Here is a 9119-nt window from a genome sequence, read left to right as displayed (position 1 = left end):
AATCATGCATATGAATTAGAAATTTCAACAAATTGACATTTACTCGTGTACACATTTCTCGCATTATTACATATTTTTCTTTGGATATTTCCTAACTTTATCAGTCTGGTTAATAATCCCAAATTGCAAATCATTATTGTTCAGTTTGAGATATGCAGAGAATGGGGAAACTGCTTATTAATTTATTATTTTCCCATAAAAACCCACTTTATCCTAAATTTACCAAATAAAAGTCCCATTACAAAACCTCCAGCTAGCACAACAGTTGAACAAAGGATGCATTTTCGCAACAATAATTAAAAACGATTCCAAGTAAAACCAGTTTCTCTGTTAAGATATACAATTTGAGCTCATTAGCATATAAATATATCCTCTCTCTCTTCTCCTTCACCCTCCTTTTAGCCTGCAACCAACATTGAAGAGACAATGGATAAGAACTGCATTTGAGAATAAATAACACAAGAGAGTTGGGAATTAAGAGAGAGGTAAAGTTACCTGGACATCTGTGCTCGCACCGTCGTCCAAATGGACATGGAGTGATAATGCCCTTTATTAGAAATGGACAGCATGATGTCCAATATTCAAATTTTTTCTACTCTTCCCTCTTTCCTTTATTTTTGTGCATCTGCAATAATTGTTAAAGAAAATATGATTGTACGCGAGAGAGAGAGAGAGAGTGGCGTGGATGCAGATGTCCAGTATAACAAAAGCCATAATAAGTTTGACGTAATTAGGTCAAACTCATCATCATTTTTTCCCTCTCTGTCTGTGTATTTAGTCAAATTAACGGTCGTATCAGCAGCCTCGTTTTTTTTATCTTTTTAATAAATTAATACTTTTGAGTAATGTTTCTGCACAAATGATAAATTTTAAAACTATACCAAATCGTCACTTCAGGATATACGTGATTGAAATATAAAACAACACAACGGTCACTGTACATCTGGTGCAGTTAATTTGATAACGAGGAGGATTCTCCATTAAAAAATGAACGATGAAAAAAATACAAAAAATAAAAGACAATGCACATTAAGACCAAGGTGTGGTTGGTTGGTTGGTCGGTGAGATACGTGATTCGACTCCCCTTTCCGTAATTATAAACATTCGTATAAAAATTATGATGATGCTGCCAGGAAATCACTTGGGCATGAAGTGAATACTAATTTTATGCAGTTTTTCCTTTCTTTTTCACTCATACTTTCTGGTTTTGGTAGAAAAGTAGGAAAATTACAAATTTCTTTTTTCCTACATAAATAAGAAAATCATTAAAACTAAATTTATTTCAAAGTGTGAATAGTATTTTTGGGTTGGAAAGCTGCAGTTTAGGTAAAGAGGCGGAGTTTTGGTGGGATGGAAGGAAATCCCATCCGCACATACACATCCAATCCAATTCTGCTTTCATTTTCAAACTCTTTTACCCAAAAAAATATCCACGTCCAACTCCACACTTTGTCCTATTCCTTCGTGATGCAATGGGAAAAAATCATTTCTTTTAACAAGCTCTGAAGAAAGAGTTGTTGGTGAGTTTTGGTGAGGTGGTTGGTTCGGCCGGTTGTTGCTTGCTCCAGGTGAAACTCTTTCATCCGCACAACAATTGTTCTTCTGATTACATGCAATCAGAGAGGTGGATGGCATGATCAAACGCAGTTCTAGATTATTATCTTAATTTGTGAATAATTTTTGTTCAAATCCACCCGATTTTTTTCAGGAATTTTATTACACAAATATGCACATTTAGGTAGGTAGGAGAGACGAGGGGAAAAAAGTGTTTCATAGATCACTCTCTAAATTGAGGGTGTGTGGAAAAGGTCTATTTTACGAGTTAATAGACTCCCCTTCCTCATACATAAATCCCCAGCAGGACCGAGAAATCGGTTCCTCACAACGATTTGGCAACCCTTTCTCTTCCTCTTCTCCAGCCTCGCAGTTTGTTCACATTTTAATCGACAGATAGAGCTCAACCGGGTATCAAATGCATATTAAACAGAGATCGAGGCTGAGGAACCCCGATGCATGCATTATCACACTCTTTGTTCAAAATAAAATGAGACCCAGGCACGAGGGGAAAAGGGTTAGAGATGTGATTTCTGCTCAGAGGAGGTGGTGGTTGGAATCTCTCTTTCTGCGCTTGGCTCCTCGTCGTCGTTACCGCCGTTATGATGAACCAATTCCTTTTGCACCTAATGGGTTTCAAAAAATGTAGTTTTTACTAGAAAAATACGGAAATAACTTCAAAGAAAATGTCGCTTTTTCCACAGTTGTGGTGTTAATGACTCTTTGTAATGAAATGATTTTTTTCTGCTGAAACAAAACTTGTAAAGGAATAAAAAACTGCGGAATAAAGAATAAGTGAATGGTATGCAATTTAAAGTTCGAGATGGATGTACCCCTTAAAATGGTGATATCACCGCCTCCACAATCCTTATGAAGAGCAAGAAGTGGCTTTAAGAGAGAGAGAGGGCTAGTTATCTAATAAGGAGTGTGTATGCAATCAAGATATTTAAACGTGTACACACCCACACGACAATGGTGAGAGAGAGCCAGTGGACACCCGTGGACTGCAAATGGATTGTTTGAACTCAAAGAAATGAAGATGATTCTCTTACATGATTTGTTGTTTTGTTTTGCAGTTTAGTGATTTATGTTCATATGTGGTACATACATAGTACTTAGTCTAGAGCAGAGATTTATATAACGTCACGTGATTTTTTCCTACACCGGCGAGATAATTTGCATGGTTAGTGAGGGTGAGATGAATCATTTGTGAATTTGAATTCACAAATGTGAATTAAGAAAGAATATGGTAAATAGTTGAAGTTAGTGAAAGGCATATTGCTGATGAGACAATTTTTAAGCAGAATTATGTGCATTGACAATGCACCATTTATTTTATTTTTAAATCGAAATTTATATGACAAAATGATTCATTATGTAATAAGACTAAAAATGATTACTAGTCACTAAAAACTAAAACTAAAAATAAAGGATTGGAGATTAAGGAAAATGCACGGATTTCAGATTTTATAATTATAAACATTAGGAATTTTATTCATACTTTACAAAGTTTACACTGCGTTTATGTAACAAATATAAAGCTAAAGCTTCCATAATAGTGAATTTGTACTATAATAATTGGCTTATTTTGATCATTTAAATCGGCGTTAGAGGACTTGATACTTGAGATATAATTTTTTTTTCAAATTATTTTATTTTCACTAGTAACCTAGTGTATCACAAAATTCAAGTATTTAAAATTTACAGAAAATTTTCTGGAAAAACCGACTGCATAAGAGTCGGTTTGTGAATTTGTCTCAATTGCAATAGCAAGTTTTCATTACTTTAAACTAACTACAAACTAAACTTATTTCAAAGTTCCTCGAGAGTTAATTTTATTTTTTAGTAACAACGTAACTCATTTAAAGTTCTACGAGTAGTTTTATTTTTAATAGCAACGTCGAAATCACACTATTTCACTTTCACTATAAATTGTAATCTGTAGTTAATACACAGTTCACAATAATTTTACAACACACTTTCAACCATGTTCTTCCATCTCTGAAGCTCCATTTAAGTATTACACCACGTTACTTTCACCTATTAAAAACTTTTGCAGTATTAAAAAAATTGGCAAACTTATCTCCATACGCACAAATCCATCCCACCACCGTCCCAATAAAATATAAGATTGATATTTCCCATGACCAAGAGAGATTGATCATGTAAAACCCTTGGCAGACAAAAAATTACCATAACTGTAAAACACCAAGGTAAGGGAAGAGTACAAAAAATGGTACAAAAAGAAAGGAAAATTAGAATACCGAGAACAAACGGTAAACTTTTCTACCTTCGAGTCGAGATGAAGACGACCCTTTAATTCGTACCCTCAAGACTTTTTTATATGCTGATGATGAAAGGGTTACGCTATTTGCATGTGTGCGTTAATCGTGAGAAACTCTAAAATTTGAATAAGACGGACAAACCAACAAAAAACTAGAGGCTGACATAAGGGTCGAAAAAAGATAATTTATTAAGATAGGACTGGAAAAGGGTTGGGTGTGATCTTAAATGGAACAAGAATTTTATATGATGAAATATATTTTTTTTGTGTATATTGAAATTTCCTTTAATGAAAACGAGGATCATCAAAGGTATGAGAAAAGAGAATACGGTTTCATTTACATATTCACACAGATCCATTTTTCCAACCTAACCAAACCATTTTTTCTCTCTCCTTCGTCTTTTCCCATTTCTTGTCTTGAAGAAGGAATAGAAAAATCGATTTTTGTGTTCCTTCCTCGTCCCGTCGTCCCTATTTTTTTGCTCCGTTTGAATATATGATGTCATCCTCTCCTTCGTCTCTCCTTCGTCTCCTCTTCTCCACACATACACACACACACGGATAGAACCAGGAAAAAAGAAACACTAAAAAATGTTAAGACTTGTTGTCAATCTGCTTTCACTCTGCTCTTACACACCAACAACTCAACAACTTGGACTCCATTCTCACTATAAATTTTTCCACAAAATACCACAAAGTGCTGCGGACGGCTGAGACGACGACGACGACGACGACGAGTGAGTTGGTGAAAGTGCGGTGCTGGACTTTGTGTTTCCTTAATGGGGAGAAGACCGACAGAAGAAGCGTCCGTGTCTGCGGGTGCGGAGTAAGTAATTAAACAGAAACTCAAACCACTCAGCAGAGAGAGAGAGAGAGAGAAAGGAAAAATCAGTTTTTTATTCCGGGTCGTCTGATGCCCGAATAGTAACTAACTAACGATTAGACAAACTTGTGTAGTCGGAGAACGGGTGGAGTGGTGGCGGAGAGATGAGAGAGTGTAAATGAGTGGAGAGAGAAGAATATTAAAAAGTATCAGTTAAGAGAGAGAGAGAGATGCATCTGGTTCAATATTAATAATATTTTTTCAATGGTAATTTTAACTAGAAGGATGGGAAAAGGGATGCATAATAAATTTACAGCCGAATGCATATGTAATTCATACTTTTAAAAATGTTAAAAAAGGTTTTTGTTCTCAGGTAATTTATGTGCATGTCATATATTCATCATTATCATGTTTCCATTATCTTTAGCTTTTCAGTCGGGATGAGCAACGAATAAAGGGTTTCGGGCTCTAAAAAGGTCACTCCGAAATAAAAAATGCATTATTATCAGGGTTTAATGAGTTTCATGTTGGGTGCTGTTGGGTGGGAATAAGTGATATATTTTTTTGATATGGATTCATATTTGCCATTTTTTAAGAGAAAGGGAAAAAGAGAGAGAGAAAATTTGCGAATCTGAGACACGAGTAAATTGGTTGGTGAGAAAAGCGGATTTTATTGAATTAAGAAAAAAAATTGTTTAATGAGATAAAAATCATTCAGACAATAAAATAGCAGACATCTTATCACAGATAAAATCAATTATAGCTCTTTACAAGTTAACTCTTTATTTTTAATTTTCTGCGTACAAAGTCCTCCTTACATAATACGCGGATAAATAAAATCTCTCATTTGTTATAAATTTTTTATATCATTTCCTGTGTTTAATTTACACCTCCTCCGCACTTGAGAACATTTTTCCACTCAACTTTTAGATTTATCAGTGTATCAAATCTTAATCGTTTGTTAACGGTCATTTACCTCCCTCTTCCAGCGTTGCTCGTGTGTGTGTGTGTGTTCATTGGGCTCGTCTTGTTTCAATTATCACATCGAATTAACACATTTTGGTAATAATTTGCAGGTTGTGTTATTAGATTGGCGAATTCTCTTTTGCATAAATTGTGTCTACTGTCCGTTCAAAATTAATATGCAGTAAAGTCCTCAAAATATTTTAAAAGGTCAAATGGCCTAAGTTACTGATTGCTATTAACAACGATTTAATTACGCATATTTATTCTACATTTTAACTGAAAATTACTGTAAAATTTGGAAATATTTCGCCAGATAACCTTTCAGATTTTTTACTGCATATTAATTTTGAATGAACAGTAGTGCATGGTATGTCTCGTTTGAAGACGTTGGTCAAATATTTTACTTGCATTTTTTTTAGTCTGTGCTGTGATTCGGTTAATGGTCTTAAGAGCATACATATGCAATTATATAAGATTTATTCCATTAAGATTATCGTGACTCCATTTTTAAGGTAGATTTTTGTCATGTGATGTAAAATTTGTGACAAAATTGCATCAAGTGATCTTGAAGAAAAAGTTGTAATACCAGTTTTCCATCCAATCTGTGTACACATGTAGATTAGAGATTTCTATACTTTATGTATCAGGGGAATTTTATTAGCATTTTTTTTTATAAATAATTTTCAGTAAAAGTTAAAAATTTGAGAGGAAATAATAATCTTAATTCAGATTTTCATCAAATTAAATTCCAGATTAAGAAAAGGATGAAAAAGTGAGTAAAAGTTTCAAGGTTATAGATTTGAAGGTATACAAGACCTTAAGTAAAGGGTTGAAAAGGTGCTTCCTTGACCATATGCAAAGGGGATTTTTATTTAACCCTTTATTTTTTGTGTCTGTTGCGTGGAGGGTCGACTCGCTTCCCATCAACTCCTCGCTCTCGAGTGTGGTGCGACTGGTGTTGTATATCAAAGAATGAAGGTTTTGGCTTTATGCAGATCCGAAAAAAGAGAGAACCGATTTCTATTCGGTCTCCATCTACCCCGCCGTTCATGCACTTTCACCCACATGCAAATACTAAACGAATTAATAAATGCTGTATGCAGAAATACCATGAATTTCATTTCATTTTCAATCCTTGACACTCCAAAAGTATTGACTCTCTCTCGCACTACTCTCGCCATATAGCCAAGCTTACTCTCTCTCTCTCTTATAATAGAATGTGCCCAAAGGGTTTTTTAGGAGATATACACACCTTTAATCTTTTTAAGAAGCAAGATTCTTGATTCCTCTCCTCTCCAAGGCCAACCACACCATTTATACACCTTTCATCCTCCGCTCCTTCTTCTTCGTCGTCGTCGTCGTCGTCTTATTCTTCTTGCAGCTTATTACACCACACACACTTCAGACATCGCACTCACTGCATCCCATACCGGTCAGCATTTTAAAGAAGCATCTTTTTTCATCACATTTCCCAAACGTTTTCCCAGAATCCTGTAACCAATTCCACGAAATTTTTCAGAGAGTGACTCAAGCAGTCGTCACCCGCTCCTCCAAGTCTCTCTTGGCTGGTAATTATACATTTTTTTGTATTATTGGAAACGGAAGTAGACGGAGGCGAGGAAGGAGAGAGAGAGGGAGCGAAGGGAGCGGAGGAATATGTAAAAAATCGAGAGGTGGAAATAAAAGAGGGTTGGCAAAGTGGTGAGATTGGCCATGAGGGTTCGGAAGTAGGAGGGATGAATAAAATTCTTTTAACTTCGGGCAACAAAAATGCGCTGGTTGTGTTTGGTGGTTGTTGGCTTCGTTCGGTTCGCATTTTACATTTGCTGCTTTGGAGTTGAGAACGATCTTGCTCGCTCTCCGTCACAGTTCAACTTCTTGTAAAATGTGGTAAGTCGAGCGAGTGAGTGAGTGAGAGAGTTGAGAATTATTGCTCTTCTTCTTCTTCCACTTGTGTGTGTGGGCATCAAGCAGAAAAGGACTTTCAGACGGGTGCATCTGCGAAGAAAATCGATCCGAAAATGGGGGCAGTGGGGGTTTCAGACCATTTTAACAACAAAATTTGGTAGCTTACAGGGAAATTTATGTTTGGTATGTGCCAATTTTTGGAAAGTTTTTTCCTTCGAGGAGGAGGACGATGGGGGGAAGGTGGGGCTGCTGATTAATTGTTGTAATAGTAAAACTGTAGTATTGATTGTGGGTGGGTGAAATTTATGCTTTAAAAATGCTCCATTTAACAAGATGCTAAAACAATTAATTGAGTGAAAGTTTAATTCTGTTACGAGAAAATAGCGACTAATGTGACTTGATTAAACTTTAAAAAGTGTGTAATAAATGATATATTTCTTTACGTGTGAAATGGTGGACATAAATTATTTGAACTAATGAGAAAAGTTTAATATAAAGAATTGAGTGCGAATTTATAGAATGTATATTTGTTTTTACTTTTTAACAATGGTGAAATTTTGAATATTAGTGATTTGCACAATTAATGAACATTATAAAATAACAAAGTCAACGCATAAAGTACACCGATTGAAACATTTTAAAATATAAAAAGAAAGTGCAAACACAATTAAATCGCTCCCTTCACCACTCCGTTGGCAGCAAATGAAGAAATCAAAAAAGGATGCTTTTTAAAGGGAAAAGCAATAATAAATCAATAAAATAAAATAAAATTTCTCATTTAAAACGGTTAAACTCCAGAAAAGTGTGAGAATAAAAGGCATGTTAAATTCCAGATGAGAAATTGAGCAGATCGAAATTGCATTAGTTGCAGTTACACATCTTCCACCACCACCGCCTCTTCGTACATACATACATCTAAATGTGTTGCATTGTCTTAAGAAAAATATATATAAATAAAAAATAAGGGAGCAGTTCCGATGGCCACCTGTTCCTCAACCCTTTTTCATCTTCTTCATCCACTATCTAAAAAAGGCTCCGTCTGCCCTCCAACACGAGAAGAGAAAGAAAAAGATGATGGTGATCTAACAATTGGATGCAAGATGATCAAGCGAATTATGTTACACGATATGGATGTGGTGGTTGCTGGTCGTCGTCGTTCTTCTACTTCTTCAACCCACTACTAACGAGTTCAAGGAGGTAGCAGCCGCAGCCGAAGCGCAAGATGTCATATCTATTTTTGGTATAAAGCAGGAGCGAGGTATTGAAGTTCCTACGTAGAAAGAAATTTTCTTTTGAAAATTTATTTACAAAAAAAAGTTGTAGGAACTTCATACCGAGCTTCGAAATATACCATAATTTGCTGCGTGGGATATAAATCACCACCGCAACCAGACGATGGAGATATATGGATGATATTCAGACGGTGGAAGCAGCAGAGACCGCAGGGGGTGCAACCAGTATTTCATTAAAAAATAAATATTTATATAAATTTCAATCTTTCCCATTGCAGATTGCGATGACGACCCGTAATCCGTTCTCCTCATCCGATTTACTACTGAATTTGGAATTTATCAATTTAAATCG

The 9119-nt window shown here is 35.4% G+C and overlaps 1 protein-coding gene and 1 long non-coding RNA gene across 2 annotated transcripts in view; one reads left to right on the top strand and one right to left on the bottom strand.

The window, feature by feature from the left end:
- On the bottom strand, positions 1-2538 carry LOC110841680. The gene is made up of 3 exons (XR_002547243.2): positions 2388-2538; positions 496-2180; positions 1-403 (listed from the first exon to the last, which is right to left on the bottom strand). It is a non-coding gene; the product is annotated as an uncharacterized LOC110841680 (long non-coding RNA).
- A 2887-nt stretch (positions 2539-5425) lies between these two features.
- The window catches only part of LOC110842678 (titin), a 64658-nt gene continuing 60964 nt past the window's right edge, over positions 5426-9119 (top strand). Inside the window, exon 1 of the mRNA XM_035846611.1 lies at positions 5426-9119. The gene's annotated coding sequence lies outside the window, so the exon portion shown is untranslated.

The sequence above is a fragment of the Folsomia candida genome, unplaced genomic scaffold, assembly GCF_002217175.1.
Source record: "Folsomia candida strain VU population unplaced genomic scaffold, ASM221717v1 Fcan01_Sc001, whole genome shotgun sequence".
In the NCBI taxonomy this organism is placed as follows: domain Eukaryota; kingdom Metazoa; phylum Arthropoda; class Collembola; order Entomobryomorpha; family Isotomidae; genus Folsomia; species Folsomia candida.
This window is presented reverse-complemented; position numbering and strand designations above follow the sequence as displayed.